The sequence below is a fragment of the Crocodylus porosus genome, unplaced genomic scaffold (genome assembly GCF_001723895.1).
Source record: "Crocodylus porosus isolate Cpor-Errol unplaced genomic scaffold, CroPor_comp1, whole genome shotgun sequence".
Classification (NCBI taxonomy): Eukaryota; Metazoa; Chordata; order Crocodylia; family Crocodylidae; genus Crocodylus; species Crocodylus porosus.
The window spans coordinates 72,908,211-72,925,381 of NW_017728950.1; the positions used below are offsets into that span (position 1 = coordinate 72,908,211).

At 44.3% G+C, this 17,171-nt stretch overlaps 1 protein-coding gene across 4 annotated transcripts in view; it reads right to left on the reverse strand.

The window, feature by feature from the left end:
* GOLM1 (golgi membrane protein 1) overlaps nt 1-11,402 on the reverse strand; it is a 59,946-nt gene extending 48,544 nt beyond the window's left edge. Inside the window, exon 1 of one of the 4 annotated variants that reach the window (XM_019554768.1) lies at nt 11,382-11,402. The gene's annotated coding sequence lies outside the window, so the exon portion shown is untranslated. Of the gene's footprint in view, nt 1-10,941; nt 11,106-11,381 lie in introns of those variants that run through there. The other 3 variants (XM_019554767.1, XM_019554769.1, XM_019554766.1) reach the window with 3 other exon arrangements.
* Between the last annotated feature and the right edge of the window lie 5,769 nt (nt 11,403-17,171).

Here is a 17,171-nt window from a genome sequence, read left to right on the forward strand (position 1 = left end):
ATCCTAATGATGTAATAAAAACTTACCAACAACTGCCATGCTGGAACAAGCCCACATTCTACCAAGTCAGGTCTTTCGTTGCTGATGGTGGCCAATGCAGGATGCTGATTGAATAGTGCTATCTCCTTGAAGCAGCAGGCTGACTTAACTCTTTTTTTTTTTTAATTTTAACTCTAAGCTAGAGAAACTGTCAATTCTTTCCCTGGTGATGCTACTTATTCCAGCAAGAGTCACTGAATAAGACTCAGTTCAACTATTTTAGGAATAATCTTAAATTTAATAGCTGGATAAAGCTCTCATTGACTTCAACAGGAAACTGTAATTAGAAAGGTAGGCAGAAGGGCTCATATTCACTCCCAAGTCTTCTTGTGCTAAGATATCTAGGAACTATGCTGTGCCATATCAGATAGGAATAGCCTTATTGTGGACCACAGAATATTTTAAGAAAACCAGGTTTAAAAAGCACAATACTTCAGTATTATGTAGAAAAATTAATGCATGAGTGAAAACTCACACACAAAGAATTGTGTCTAAATATACAAGTGTTCTTCATAAGGCAGAGTCAACCATATAGAGCGTGTGTGTGTGTGTACGTACACATACACACGCAGAGAACATCAGCTAGGCGCTAATATATTTATGGGAGTCCCCAGTTGATCATACATTTCCTGTGAACACAGACCATATACATCTTGTATCAAAGACCTCAGAAATAAGGTTAAAGAAAGCACGTGGGAAATCTTACCTCCTGAAAGAGACCACACTTAAGAATGTGAAACTCCCATATGCAGAATCAAATAGAAAAATCTGATGCAACAGATAAGAGCAGCAAACCAATGCATTTTAAGACAACAACCCAATTTAAACGGAATAGATTTTTTATTCATATTTTTACATTTTCTGGATTTGTGTATTTTTAACAAAGCAGGCCAGCTAACTCCTGGTCTCTGGAACACAATTCTCAGCCTGTGCTTTATTTAATAACTAGTGAATTGCCCATCAAGAATGATAGGTTAATTTCAAGTAACAAACAGATAAATATAGCAAGTAAAATCTATTAAATAAATTAAATATTTATAAAAATTAAATAAAGTAGGCTGAACATTTAAAGATACCAATCTCTTCCTGCACTTGCTCTTGTCCAGCGAGCTGGAGGTGCACCCGCCCATGCTGCCGCCCGGCCACTGCCAGAGTCCCTCTTTGCTGGGCAAAAGCAAGGGCAGGCAAGCTCTGTGCCTAGCAACAGTTGCCCACACCCTGGGGCTTCCTCCGTGCCACCCCCAGGTGCCTCCTTCCCTGCTCAGGGCTTGGGACAGGGCTGCTCGCCCACCGCCTTGCGCCTCTGCCCAGCTCCCTCTTTTTCTCAGCTGGCCCCTCTCTCTCTGCCGTCCCCACCATGCCAGGCTCCTGGTGCCCTCCCGGGAGGATCTCAGTAGTAACAGCCCTGGCCTCTGATTTTTCCCATTTCTGGAAATTGGGATCATCCTGATATGGTCACTAAACAAACGCTAAGGTTTAACAAAGAAATTTCTCTGAAGACACAAATGTTCTCTCTCTTACAGTTTTCAAGCTATTCGCATTTAAAGACCATTACAGACAGACAGACAAATTAAGCCCTTTATATATATAGATTAATGTCAATTCCTATGGAGGGACATGAATGTTATCACACCACAGAAGAGGAGGAGCAGGTGAAAAGCAGAGAAACTGGCTGTATTGCTTTCCAATATTAGAATGTGCTAGTAAAGCCTGCTTAAACACCAAAAAAACCAAACAAAACAAAAAACTTGGTATGACTCATATGGCTTCATTATCTGAGTTAAGATAAATCTTAAGGGGGAAGAGGAATAAAAGGTGGTACATACATAGCACAGGTGTAGTTTACCACTGAGATTAGTTCACAGGCAGGAGAAGCACCCTACTAGGAGAAGGAAGGAGTGGGACTTCTTGAAACAGGCCAACCTTCCTTCTTTGCTGTCACCGCAACTCCAAATGCCGCCAGCTATGGGCAAAGCACCCCTTTTTCCTAGGTCTGTGCAGTTTTAGGGCCAAGAACATCTGCAGCAAAATCCCACAGGATACATGTCACCTCAGAAAAGGTGAAACAAAAACAAAAAAGGAGTTCATGAAAGATAACAGTAATAGGCAAGTAGCACAAGATGAAAAAGAAAGATAAAACAGGGGCCAAAGATGACATTCAGATTCAGTGGCAGTTTTGTGAGGGGCCATATGGAAATGTGTGTGACTGCACACAGTACCCATCTGCTAATCCTTCTCACAAAAGGCTTCCACAAAGAGTGGAAAGCCTGCCTTACTTGCACAAAACCCAGGAAACATCAAAAAGGACAGATTTCCTAAGTGACAAAAGTAAAGAGTAAGAGGAGAGGGGATGATTAAATATTGCCACATCTGTTAATAACAATACCGATAAAAAAAAAAAAAATTCCACTTGAAGTTACATATCACCTCCCCAAATGACAAAATACTATTAAAAGCTTCATTCCAAACTCATCCCATTTCTTCCTTAGCTGTCTGCCTAGTTGTTTACATACTTGCAAATGCTGAAAGATTATAAAAACTAGCACAGCATATTGCAAGCATTCCATTTTTAATGACACGTAATGCCTTTTGTAGTAGTCTGAAGTAGGCATGGCCATTCATTTAGCAAAGCAGAATAATTTACAGTGGAAACAGACCAACTGGATTAAGTGCCAGATATGTCAATTCACTTACAAAAAGCTAGAGAGCTCAACAGCGTTTTGAAGTAGAATGGCACATATATGATTGGCTTTCACAATGTACAAACTGGATAGCACTGGGGAATCTTACATTGTTCAGCTGTGTGCTTAATGGGTTTCTTTGTAAATGCATTCAAACTCTGTAGCCTTTTTTAACAATCAAATTCTTTACAAATGTTATTTTATACTTGTTGCCAAGTTGGTATGGTAGCACCCAGAGGCCTCAATCAACATTGAGGCCATTTTTCACTAGATGCCATTTTGTTAAAAACCACTTACACTAGGATTAATTTTATCCCCCAGAACCTCTACAGCCAAATGAGACAAACCTAAAAAGGATATTTTTGAAGTGTTAGAAGAACCAATGATAATCCTTTTATAGAATAGACTCCTAAGAAGGCCTAGAGCCTCTCTTGAGAAGGATGAGCTTGGAACGTAAAACATCTATTTAAAAATAGCCTTGCTTCAAGGTTGGGATTTTTAAAATGAAGGAACATAATTTTCTTATCTTCTACTATAATATTCTTCTAGAACAAAGACAGCCACATATTTTAAAGCAAGGGATCCCAAAACAGAAAAAGGGAAAAAAATAAGGGGTTGGAGCTGTGGGCCTAATCCAAGGCATCCAAACCAGTGTAAGCAGGGCCAAAGCCAGGGTTGGGCCTTGATCCAGTACAGGGCCAAGGCTCAGATCACAGATAAGATGTGGTGCGCAGGCCAGGGACTCAATCCAATACACACCAGATTTGGCCCATACACCAACCCAACGCCACTCATCCAGGCCACAGGGAAGAAAGCCAGAGTGCCACTGTTCTACCAGCATCACACACCATGTGTTCAGAAAACTGAATGTTTTGGGTAAACAATGTTCAGATAATTGATGTTCTACTGAACATATATATTTGAAACATACAGGCAAGCAATCCACATAACAACATTTTTACAACCTATATATCTGGATATCCTGGTTGCTCAAGCATATCTGGCACAGTTAGTGTAAATTGCAATCAGACTGTTCTGATTTTTGGATAAGAGTCATATTTTCCCAGACACAACAAATCAATCTTCATCCTTACAAGGGTTTGCCATTGAATGAGAGAGAGAAAGGCACTTTATTTATTATTAGTGTTCCTTATTTTCAGTTTTTACTGATTTTCACTGATAAATTCCCTGATTTTTTTTTAATTTAAGTTATTCAGTTTTTACTAATTTACACCCCTTTTTCAGTTCAAATAAATCCCTGTTAACTGACACGAGTGGGGAAATGGGGATGGGGGGGGTCCCAGTAAGCTAAAAGTGCGAGTTACCTGAGGCACAGGTTTCTGACCAGACGCAGGAAGAGGGGGCAGGGGCCACATGTCGAGCAGGGGTGTGCTGGTGGCCGCACAGGAGCCGGGGGGGATAGCTGGAGCCACTGCCTGGGGGCATGGGGCTCCCAGCTCTGACCCCGGGTGGAGCACGAGGGGTGCAGGAATCACTCCTGGGATGGGCAGATCCCAGCTATACGCTGGCGGCTCAAGCTGTGGCCCTGCCCCAGGCACTGGGAGCTGAGCCCCAAGGGCAGGGGGGAGGGGCAGGTGGGAGAGCCAGGCACCACTCCCTGCAGCAGGCACTGCACCTGACCACTCCGTATGGTCCCATGGGGCTGCAACCGCTGCCCAGGGGTGTGGAGCTCCCTGCTCTGACCCTGGACGGGGTGGGAGGTGCTGGTGCCAATGCTGGTGCCGGGGTCAGGTGTCCCCCTCCCTCTGAATCCAGCCCTGTGCCACTCCCTCCTCCCCACAAACGCTAGGGCAGCCCGGCAGCAAGCTGCTGCAACAGGAAGCAGGGGTGTGAACACAGCCCATTGGCGGCTCCTAGGGTTGCAGCAGGGAGCAAAGCGGGGGGAACTGTCAGTGGGTTCACGGTGGGGTGGGGGGTGTGGCCCTTGCTGCTGCACGCACCCAGGGAGGGCTGTGCCAGCCTCTTCCCAGAGGGTGTGTGGCCCTGAATCTGCATGCAGAACTAAAGCAGGCTACCACCTGCCTTGAGCATGGGGAAGAATCCAGTGCCACCACTAGCCCTAGCCTGCAGTGGCAGCAGGCTGCAGCAAGAGCAGGATGCCAAGTGCCAGGAACAGCCCTGTGCTGCTGCCGGCCCAAGCCTGCAGCAGCAGCCCACTCTCATCGCACACGCAGATCTGGGGGCATGCGTCTCCTGGGAAGAGCCCAGCACAGCCCCGCAACCCAAAGCCCTCCTGGGGTGCACACAGCAGCAAGAGCCATGTCCCCCTGTCCTGCACCCACTGACAGTTCCCCATGCTTTGCTGCCTGATGCAGCTGCAGGAGTGGCCAACAGGCTGCATCACACCCCTTCCCTAGTCCCAGCATTACTCCAGTCCTTCCTTCCCACAGCACCACAGGAACATACTATTATTTTCCCCGATTTAAAACTATTTTTTCTTTTCTTTTTTTCTTCCTTTTATCCCAATTTCAACCTGGTTTTTATGTTTGGAAGATAAAGCCCAAAAAATTCCAGGAATGTTTTCTTTTTTAAATAAAACCCAAAAATGCAGAGCATTATTTATTATATATTGAGTAGATTGTATAACTACTGTTAAGTTTAGTCAATCTAGAGATGTTTGTCAAGAAGCAAATGAATGCATATACTTTGGGCTTTATTTCCTGTACTAATACACATGCTTTTAGGAAATAAGCCTGAGAATAATTAGACTGTTTTACAATTCTTATTTTACTGGTCTCTTATGACTACTGACAGTCCTGTCTGAAATCACAGCAAATACAGACATATTACCAGATGCATTAATTTAAGGCCTAGACCACTGTCATAGGCAAAGGACCAAGCAGGATATAATTCTGTAATAGCCCTTAGGGAAGAATCCCTCAAAATCCCAAAAGGAAGGCTCAGGAGCTTTGTTTGCAGGCACAATTTCCGACTGTCTGGAAAAATCTGGTTCAGCTGACTTGAGCAGCCTGGCTAATTTTGAACAAAGAAGACTGGAGGCAAGAAAGGGCATGAGGACACTGCTAAAAATCACTTTTCTCTCATTACTTCAACCTTAATAATCTGTAGGCTCTAATGGAGAAGTACAGCGTATATGGTTTCATTTTTATTTTGGGACAAAACTAGACCAAGATTCAAAGCATATTTTTCCAGTTATGGAGAAACTAACTTAATCTAACAGTCCATTATAAGATGTTTTAGCCAAGATCTCTGGTGCATTATGGTCAGTTATTGCCACTTCCCTGACCTAGGCCCCATATTAAAACTATGACTAAAGACCAGAGGTCGGGCTGCGTAGGTGGGCTCAATTCACCCAGGGTGAGGCCAACCCATGGCAAGATGCAAAGTTGTGCAGCAATTTAATTGTGCAACAAACAGCACAATGGAAAAAAAATGATGGGAACACATGTTCCTCCTGTCATAAGTATTTTCCTGAGGAATCTATCCATCACATAGGCAAAACCGACTGTATAAAGTATGGCCGCTTGCAAACTCTATGTGGGTTTTGATAGAGAGGCTAGGATACTGCCAAGAACATCCCTAGACACTGTGCCTGTCTGCTGTCTCTCTTTACCCCCACAGGATAACTAGCCTAAAAGCAAGAACAGGGCCTGGAGAGAACTTCTATGGAAGATTAAGGAAAGCCACAATGGTAGTTTGCAAAAAAGATTGCTCTAATGCATGAAACAGTTGCCACATCATGACACATCCTTAGTTTATACACAATATACCCACAGAGAATGGCTATTCATCAGATGTATCCCTCTTTCAGAATAGGGGGAGCCTCCTTTCAAGGGTAATAGCTACAGAAAACAGCAGGCCAGGCCAGGCCAGGCCAAATGAGACAAAGAACTGCTAACTTCCTTTGGATCCTCAATATTCCAGGAGACAGCTACAGTTTACCAGTCTGTGACTGTAAATGGTCAATGCAATTTAAAAGAACTATTCTGTTCTGCTTGCATTCACATTTGATTACCTGAGTTAATATACACCAGGTTACTTTTGTGGATAATACAAAACTCTAAACAAGTTATTGAGTACTGGTGTGTTAAGGTCATAGCAGTGCAACCACAGCTTCTAAAATTAAAAGCAGAATATTTAAAGCAGAAACAAAAACAAAACAAACTAGTGACATTCCCTTTGCTACCCTTGTCTACAAGAGGGGATGAGGATACAATAAAATTAAGACTGATCAAACTAAATTTATTTGCAATGCCATGCATAGTTAACTTACAGAACACAAGAAGTAAATGGCAATAACTTGTTTTTCTTAGACGACCAGATGCATATGAACAGCAACATCCACCATATATGCTACTTAGACAACAACTAGCCAGGCTATGTATCCCCATACTTTTGGGAATATATCAGTCACTAGCTCAAACGGCAAAAAACCTCCCTCCATGTCATATGCCAATAAAATGCATCATGGGGATTTTCCATCTTCCTCTCAAACATTTACCATACATTAGATAAAATCCAAGTTTGTGGTTAAAATGGCTTGAGTTTTTAAAAACCTGACCCAACTAATAAAAGAATAAAGAATGTATTTACTGTACAGTGTCAACAGATATAGATTTTAAAAGAAATAGTCCCTTCCTCCACCAAAACATGCAACAAAAAACCCCAATAAAAGTCAAAGAAAAAAATTATTAAAAGCCAGAATTTTTAAAAATTTTGTTTTCAATTGTAATGAAAACATTACATTACATAACTGTACTTCCATTACAGTTAGGATGAGGAAGATTTTGAACAATACAATTTCATTGTTTGACATCCCCATTTAAAGAAACATCAACATGAGCCTACCAGAATACCACATAAAACAAACCTAAAAGAAAGGCAATAAAACTTATTTAAAAATGGAAGTGAGGGGGCAACCCACACACACACATATGATGCTACAAGACTCTCTTGACTCTTATGTTCCTGCATATAGGAAATTTACTGGAAAACACACGAAAAGAAGTTGCCTTCTTAGAGAAGCATCAGCATTACAAAATACCTCCCATTTAGCAAATTTCTATTAATATAAGGAAAAGTGGCCTTCTTCGAAAGACCTGTTTCAAGACTAAGAAGAATTAAAGACCTGAACAAACACTTCCTTGCCCCAAATATTCCTTAGCATCTAACATAAACAAAAGCCAGCAAGTCTCCTACCTATTACTCAGTTTGCTATAGTTTGCTACATCACGGTCACATGATTTTCTGGGGAACAACTTAACAAATGGGAAAAATATTTACGAGTAAACAGGTCTCAGTAACAGACTAGTAGATATTTAGAATCTACACCCCTGGTTTAAGTAAATTCAAGGTCCTTAAAGTGTTCCTTTTCTTCATAATCAATTACAGAAACTTGTGAAAACAAAATCAAACTGAAGTGTAAACAATTTAGGTGGAAAAAATCTTGAAGTAAATTTCAGACACCCTTAACACCTGGTCCTTCTGGTATTTGTAATATCTAATTTGTATTATCAAATTGTTAACCTTGGTAGTTTGTAAAAATCATCATGCTAAAATCATAGAATCATAGGACATTGGGGTTGGAAATGACAATCTATCATTGTTGTTTTAAATATTTTGTTTAATTTTTGACATGCTTCTCTCACCCTTGTTATTCTGTGAAAGATGAAGGGGAAAAAAATTAAGTCTGTTTCCTAATTAGTTTTAAGTCAAGTGCACAACATTAAAAAAAAACAACTATCCAGGCTCTGTTGTGACCTGAACTGCTACTCGCAACACGCAAGTTTTTAGAAGTGCAATTTGAGAGTTACCCTATAGAGAAATGGTTCTCAACTTTTTGTAGACTAGAGGCACCAGTCCCTAACTTTTTTAAATGGGGTGCAGCTCAATTTACAAAACTACATTATTACATTGCATATCTTCTTGAGGAAGGGCCAGGCAGTGAGGAAAAAGGAGCAGCCAGGCAGGGAGAGCCTAAACCTGCCCTTATCTGCTTACCTTCTCACATGCCAGCAACACCCTGGTTGTGAATCACTGCTTCAAAGTACAGTAACCCACCAAGAATGTTATATCCTGCTTCCAAGTGGCTTGTTTGTTCTTTAAGAGCTCAGTGTAGTTCTCTCACTTAGTGCCCCAAAGAGGCCAACTAATCCAACCAACCACTCCTCTCAACTGAAGTTTATATGTAATTTTAGGCTGTATTTTTCCTTCCCTCAGTAGCAAATATCAGTATTATACCAGCTAAAGCAAAGTTAAAAAGAAGCAAAGCTCAGTGGTGGGTGGTATAAGGAAGTTTACAAGAGGCAGATAGCAGAATGAATGATATTGTATCCAACTCTAAGGTACAAAAAAGCTCATTAATGAGGTTAACAGCTTGCTGAATATAAATTAAGTACTACAGTATTACTCAGAACTGATACTGCTGAATATTTTGTCACAAATGGATATCAATTCCTTAGAAATTAAGAAATCTTCTAAACGAGAAACGCTGCTTACAACTTAGAAAGCCATTACTCTGTTCCAGTGGTTCTCAGCGTTCTTAGTATCACAGCATCCCTACACAGTGTTAAGGAACACTCATAAAAAGTTAGCTCTTAGCTCTCACTCATTTTTTGACCGCAGAAAAACATGGTAATTCTTCTGTCGCAGAGCCCTGAAAGACTACAACAGGTCAGAATGTGTTTAACACTCTGGATTCCTATTTGCAATCTTTGGGTTTATCTTTTGGATAATGCTTGCTTGCACACCTAACAGTGCTAACACAGTATGCAAACCTGCAGCACCATTGAAAGGATCTCAAGGCATCCCAGGATACCATGGCACCCTGACTGAAAACCACTGCTCTGTTCTACAAGCTAGAGATTTCTTCCTTCTGTACAACCATTTACATCATGGGAAATAGCATGTTTCTATCAGCCCCAACGCTGAAAGAAAAACAGACCTTCTACATGTACTGCACTTTAAAAATCCAAAACAGGTCAACAGAGAGAGCCCTGTACAGACATTCAGTTTCTCCTGGGAGAGTCACTACTCTGTCAGGAGAAACCATGAGCTCTCAGGCTTCTTCTCCCAGAATAATTTCTTTTTCCCCCCCAAGAGAAAAATAACTTGGGAACAACCAGGGTTAGATTGATCGCAGGAGAGCGTCTTGTGGAAGAGTGAATGTCAGTACACATTGTCTGTCTAAAGCAGGCATTTACACAAAAGGGAAGTTGCACAGGGGTGTAGCTGGGTGCATGCTGTTATATACCTTATGTCATCACCAACCATGTTCATGAAAATACAACTCTTTGTACGCAGGTAAGCCAAGCCCAGACTTGGACAATGCCAACCTCTGCCACTCTTCAGCACAGACAGACTTCGCAAAGAGGCTAACAAAGCAGCTGATGAGAATACCACAAACACGTATCCACTCCGTCTCCAAATCTGAGTCTATACCTACATGGGTCTACACAGGTGCAGATCTACCCTGGCATCCGCTGGATTTTGGCTAACAGGGCTAAGTGCCTCTCTCCACACGCACAGACCCATCCACACAAACAGATGTGCGTGCGCACACACCCACACGCACGAGACGGATGTGCGGACGCCTGTATGCCCACACACACGTGTGATGTGTGTGTGCTCACACACACGCGCGCGCGCGCTAGGTACATGCCTGCCCATGCGCACACGCAAGACGCAAGCAGGCCCATGCAAGACATGAGCACACCCACAAACACACAAATGCACAACGCATGTGTGAGCATGCCCACACACACCTGAGGTGTGAGCACGCCCATGTGCGCACACACACACGACACGGGCGCGCCCACACATGGGCAACACGCATGTGCACACACACGACAGGTGCATGCGAGCCCACATTCACAAGACCCATGCGTGCCCACACAACACACCCAAACAAGATGCGCGTGCACCCATGCAACACACCCACGCACACGCAACAGGTGTGAGCCCTCGCACGCATGACAGACACATGCCCCCCCACACCCACGACATACGTGTGCACGCACAACACATAACTGACACATGCACAGGGCACGATCGGCGTGCGCGCAGACGCACGCACACACACGACAAACACAAGAATGCATGCGACACACGCACGTAGCGCCCCCCCCCCCAACAAGACGCAGGTGAAGAGATGGCCGCCCCCGCGCACCCGTACCCGCGCCGAGGTCCCGGTCCCGGCAGCGGGGTGCTCGTTTCCCGCGGGCTCCCGCCCCCAAGTCACCTTCTCCCTGCTCGGAGCCGGGCCAGGCCGGGCCGGGGAGACCCCCCTGCCCGCGGCTTGGTGCTGCCGAGACAAAGAGCGGGGCGGAGGGTGGACGGGCAGGGCGCTGCGCCGCGCTCACCTCTCCCGGGCTGGGCTGCTCCGCGCGGCGCCCGCCCCCCGGCTGGCAGGGCGGGAAGGAGGCGGCGCCGCGGGCACTACAGGGCAGCGCAGGGCAGGAAGTGCGGCGGGAGGGCGAAAGCAGCCTGCCAATGGCGGCCAGGTCGGGCGCCCCCTTCCCCTCAGCGCGCCTCCTCGTCGTCTCCCCGCCCGGCGCCGCCTCAGTGCCCGCCGCCAGCTCAGCCCTCTGGTCCCCCCGGCCATGTGGGCTCTGGCGGCTCGCCACAGACCGCGCGAGGGGAAATGCTGCTAGCTGAGGGAAAGCGGGGTGAGATCAGTACCTTGCAAAGCAGAGCTGGGTCTATCAATCAGCTTTAATCAGCAGCAGCTTGCTCCAGGAGGTGCCCCAAAGACATTCCACTCAAAGCCTAGGGCATTGGCGAGGTGTAGGGGTGCATGTGCACCCCCTGCGATTAGCTGCCACCAACGCTACAGGTGGTCGCCGACGGCTGGTCAGCGCTCGCCCCCCTCTCCTCCAGCCGCCGACACTGCCGTGGCCACCTGCGGGCGGTCACCGGGTCCCCCCAGACTCCAGAGGCACGCGTCTTTCATGGCCCTGGGCAAAGTCAGGCTGGAAGGGACCTCCCAGAGGTCATCTAGTCCAGCCCCCCTGCCTGAGGCAGGACCATCCCTGTCCAAACTGGCCCATACACATCCTTCATCTAAACTAGTGCTTCTCAAACTTTTCCTCCCCATTTATGGCCCCTTTTCCACCCTCGTGACCCCATCCGCTGATATATGCAACCTCATTTGGAGTCAAGACCCAGTTTGGGAACCGCTGATCTAAAACACTACACAAGGCTGCCTTGCACCTAACGCAATACATGCCTCAACACCTTCACCTGCCACAGGTAAAGCAGGGGGAACCGTTGCAACCAATGTCTCCTGCCTAATGCCTGACTTGAGACTATCAGGACTGGCTGCTGCTAACCCTGCTAAGAGTGTTATGAGCCCCAGTTACAATCAAATCTTGTGGTTTCAGACCCTGGTTTCACAAAAGCCATCCAAAAAAGCCAAGACTGCTGTTGTTACAGTGTCACTGGTGTGATTTTTATTATGGACAAAAGCAACAACTCTATTAATGCCAGCTAGATCCATACAGACTTGCAGCTGGGGGGAAAAGAGTCTTCATTATTCCATTCTTCCTAATGTCTCGAAGTTTTGTGTGAGGGAATATTTCCTTTTAACATTCTGGCCACTGAAGAGTAAGAAATGTCATGTTTGTTACATCACCAGCCAGCACCATCCCCTCGCCTGTACATCTGCAGTCTAAATTCAGAAAGACATAAAAAAAAAAAAATAATGGCTATAGTCCAAGCTTCCAACAATTATTATTGATTGGGCAGGCCTCAGTATCTTGAGCTTGAAGCCTGACACACACAAATGTCTGACAAACGAAGCATCCAAAACTTGAAACCTGGAAAAGTAAAAGCCAATGTTAGAAAAAAAGGGGTCCACACTATTTACAATAGTGGATGCAGCTGAGTATTTCATGTGCTTATGTAACGCCATGAATTAATTCTCACACTTTTTTCAATATGTTTTGGAATTATGTAAAACTTTCACTACAATTCTGCTGAAAAACAAACATTTTATGAGTGTGTAAGACTGAGGAAAGAGGTGTCACAGCAATCCTTCCCAAACCAGTTGGAACCCCAATTTGTTAGCTTTGCTTCCACATCCTGTTTTCCTTTCAAGGTGAGACAGACAAAATAGAACAGCAGAGGGAAAGAAGCTTGTAAACTACTTGAATGCATCATTATGTGGACAATAGAGTACGTGAAGAAGTTTGAAAACCATTTGCAGAAATAAATTATTCTGAGATAAAATGTCTCCTGTGGATTCTTACCTAGGAGGTTTAATAAAAAGATTCCAATTTCTGTTGGAACAAAGAGTTTAATAAAAATTTATATGCTGCAGTGCCAAGCTTCAAAAAACCATCAGGCTGGATCTGGATTCTTATTCCCAGTTTCTAATCCTAAAACCTTTAAAAAAGTAGAAATGTAACCAAAATAATTTGAATGTATTTGTATAAACAATTTATAGTCATATTTATTAATTGGATAGTTCAAAGTAAGGAACTGGACTTTGAGTGGCTGTAAGTGAAAAGAAATACCTAAAGGATCATCCTGAATGTAATGTCCCTAGTGTCCTCAGACTCTTTTGAGCTATCTGGATGATGTCATTCCCTACCCTTGGAGCTTTTTTCTTTGTAAAATTAGAAGACTATATCACCAGCCTCCACCACCCAGCACACATGTATGTATACATACTGAGTTGTATTTTGAATAAGAAACTGGATTTTTAACCCCCACATGAATGATAAAATACTCCTTGGATCACACTAAAGTTATGAAGTGCTATATCACCCCCCAAAAATCCTTACCAACCTGAAGCAGACATAAGCCTTTTTATAATAGGTGCTGTGCTTTTAAAATGCTGTGAGACAAGGACAACATTTTACTATGCTTGTACAGCACTTAACACAATGGAAACTCATTCCTGCCCCAAGGCAATTTAAATATAATAAGTAAAGGTGTGCTCAAATACTGTATGCGCCTACTCTTCATGCTCATGTTACTCAGCTGAGTGTCTGCCCTAGTAACTCTATTGATAACACATCTTAATTTTCTCTCTGCTAGATGTGAAAAGGATAAAAACAGTTAGGAAAAAATGTCACATCAAATCCTAGCACGTTGATGCCACCGGCTTCAGCAAGGCCACATTTTCTCCTCACATTTTCAAGCTAAAAGAAGAGAGGGAAAAGTTCAAAATGTTTTAAAATTAAAAGGGAAGCCCTTTTAATTGTTTTTTACCTTAGAATTGTACTCTTTAACAGCATACGTTTGAGGATGTACAAGGAACACTGTGTTCTTTTGAAGTATTGTAAACATTCTTTGGAGCCTGTGTCAATGAGATTCTCAAATCAAGCCAATTATATGAATGGAAATACTGTATAAAAAGGGTGCAGCAAGGCAAGAATATCGCTGGAAAGATGAGTGGGAGCAAGGTTAAGCACTTTAAGGAAGGAGTGGGAGTAGGACTTTCAGTAGAGGGTGACTCTCATAAGATTAGTAATGGTTATGGACTAGTCACAGTTGAGATACCTAATAGGTACATCCCTGATGCAGTTGAGGGAAAACCAATTTCACTCTTAAAAGTTCAAACTTTTAACAACGCTAGCCACTTGCTGAGCAGCAGTATCATGTAGAAGGCCTTAGGGTTGAAAAAAATAGCCTTCATTACATCAATTAGCACTGCTACTGCTACATTGGAGCCTAAACACAGCACCTAGCTAAACAGGAGGTGCTGATCAAATGAATATGCCCCTTTAAGGAAAAAAAAATCAAAAGAAAAGGCATTCCAATGTTGAAGAAAGAATATGTTTCTGCTTAAAGACACTAGGCAAATTGATCAAGGAGAGTTCATCCATGTGAAAAGATTATCTTGAAGTTTAGAAAGAACCATGACTCCAAGAAGTAGCTGACGTATAAATGCTTGACACGTACAGTCTAGCAAGTTTAAATATTTATCAGGCTTGTTTTATGTATTCTGTGCTTTATGAAAGGTTTCTATCATTTCCATTAATGAATCAAAGTTCTAAGTGTATGCAAAATAATGTGCTCCCTTTTCCCTCACATTCTGCTGTCTTCTAACTTTGCTCTCTGCTCTTATCCTGCCAATTTTGCCATTAGGCAGTAAATAATTTATGTTACTAAAACCCAGGAGGATGAGTTACACAAGTGTTGCACCTAAAAGCCACATTTTGATCATGTAAAGGACATAGGGTCCTTGTGAAAGTTAGCTATATAGGAAAGCAATATTATATTTATTGGTCTTGGAGGCTGTCCTCATGGAATATACACAAAATAAAGAAAGTACCTTCTTTTCAGCATCATGTATCCACCACTGTTACCGGAATACAATAATGCCTTTGTAAGAGGTCATCCCTACTGAAATTCACTCCTCCCTTAAACTAAGTTGTCAACCAAGCATACCTTAGAATTAGTGATGTAGTGTTAGTTTTAACCTTGAACTTTCTTGTTCTGTCCATGTATTAGGCATGCATACACATAGGCACAAAAAGAGGGAAGAACACCAGTTACAGCACATGAGAAAATACAGTTTCTGTCTGTAACATACACAGTGATTTCCAGTGACTGGAAAACTGCAGGCACAGCATATCATATATGAACTTATTACTCATTCCAGAACTTGGCATGCTGAATCAGAATGTTGCAGCAATGTGTATAGCTTGCCTTTTTGGTCATAGCCAAAGTTATATATGTTCTGAATGGCTAAGCTAAATTCTTATTAGACAAGGATAAAGAGATAAAAGGAAAAAAGTGCAAAAGGATGAAGGTGAAGAAAGAAACAAACAAGTTAGAGATTGTGTAAAGATAAATACTTTGTGTTCGCATCTGAGTTCTTGTTTAAGATTTAGCCAATACAATGACTTCAACTTGCTTTTTCTGTCTTAGCCAAAATCCTGGGTGCAGTCAATGGAAATTTAATCATTGATTTCATTGGAGACAGGGTTTTACCCCTTGTCAGAACATTTCTAAGGATCATGGTAAAAAAAGATGGTAAATTATAGGGTCCCATACATGAACGATGTGTACCCCCAGGTACAGTGGGGGGTACAGTGACTGCCTGCAGGCAGCGGCGGCAGCAACGAGCGGGGGAGCTCCTGCAGGCAGCCATAGCGGTGTCGGCAGTGGGAGAAGGGGTGGCAAGTGCCTGCAGATGCCGCCAGCAGGGTCGGCGGTGAGGGCAGGTGGCAAGCAGCAATTGCCCACAGGCGCCGCCGGCAGCATCAGCAGCACTTGTCAGAGATTGTACCACCAATCTCAGGGACTGCACGTGCACCCATGTGCACCACCTATGCGTTACCAATGGTCCCACGCATGGCAGTGATGCCTGCCAATTGTCTTTGACACCTATAAACTTATTGCTAATGTTCGTCCTCCCTGAACCAAACCAAAAGTTCTTTAGAAGGGCTATGTCTAAAAGGGGCTGGGCTCACCAAATACCGAAGCAGGACAAAAACCCAGTGTTAAGAGGCCTTTCTTTCTTCTTAATGATGATCTGCTCAATTGCTCAAACAATGTTGTAATTTCACTAGGAGCTGTCTCTATCCCATTCCTTGTCTATCTAAGTATACACCTTCAGACAACAGGACACACATGCCTAGGGTTACCATATTTCCAGTTTCAGAAGAGGACATTTGTCAGAAGGGGTGGGGGAGTATATGATTGTGGGAGGGCAGTGATATGCTAGTGTCCTGCCCCTGCCCATGCCGTTGCCACTCACTCCTCGGCCACAGCCCCCACCAGCTCTGCTGTTGCGCCTCACTGCATCAGGAGACTCCTGGCCCTGCTGCTGCCCCTCACCCCTAAGCTCCCTGGTGCTATCAGTGCCCTGCACTCGTGACCCACAGTCCCCTGCCCCCCATGCCTCTCACTACCAAGCTACAGCCCCTCAAGCCCTGCCAGTGCCTTCCCCCCAGCCCTGCAGTGTCTTCTAGCCATGCCACTCCTGCAAGAATAGGCACCATCCCTGATGCTGCTGACCTGGTCATGCAGCTCCCCCCTGAAAAGCCCTCTCACCCCCTTCCCCGCTGCAGAAGCAGGTACTTCTCCCTCACCCTTCTGCAGCCCCAGCGCTCAGCCAGCTTCCCCCTGTGCTTGCAGGCACCTGCCTCTCCACCCCGACACACCTCACAGCCCCCTAGGCAGTCCCCAAATCATAGCCCTCCAATCCCCACTCCCCATATCCTTACCTGCATCCAGCTGCTGGGGCTGCTCCTACCACCCTGCCTGGCTACATGCCGGCCACATGCAGGTGCACACACACGTGGTACCCCCCTTCTCCAATCACTGTCCCCCCCTTCTCCCTAGCCCCAAGCAGCTCCTTGTTAGGGCAAGCTGGGGAGTGCTGGAAAAACTTCAATGCTGAGCAGAGCAAAATCCCGGACATTTGTTCATATTTTTTAAAAAGCGCCTGGACGGAGATCAGAGGACCCAAAAAGAGGACATGTCTGGGAAAACTGGCACATATGGTAATCCTAC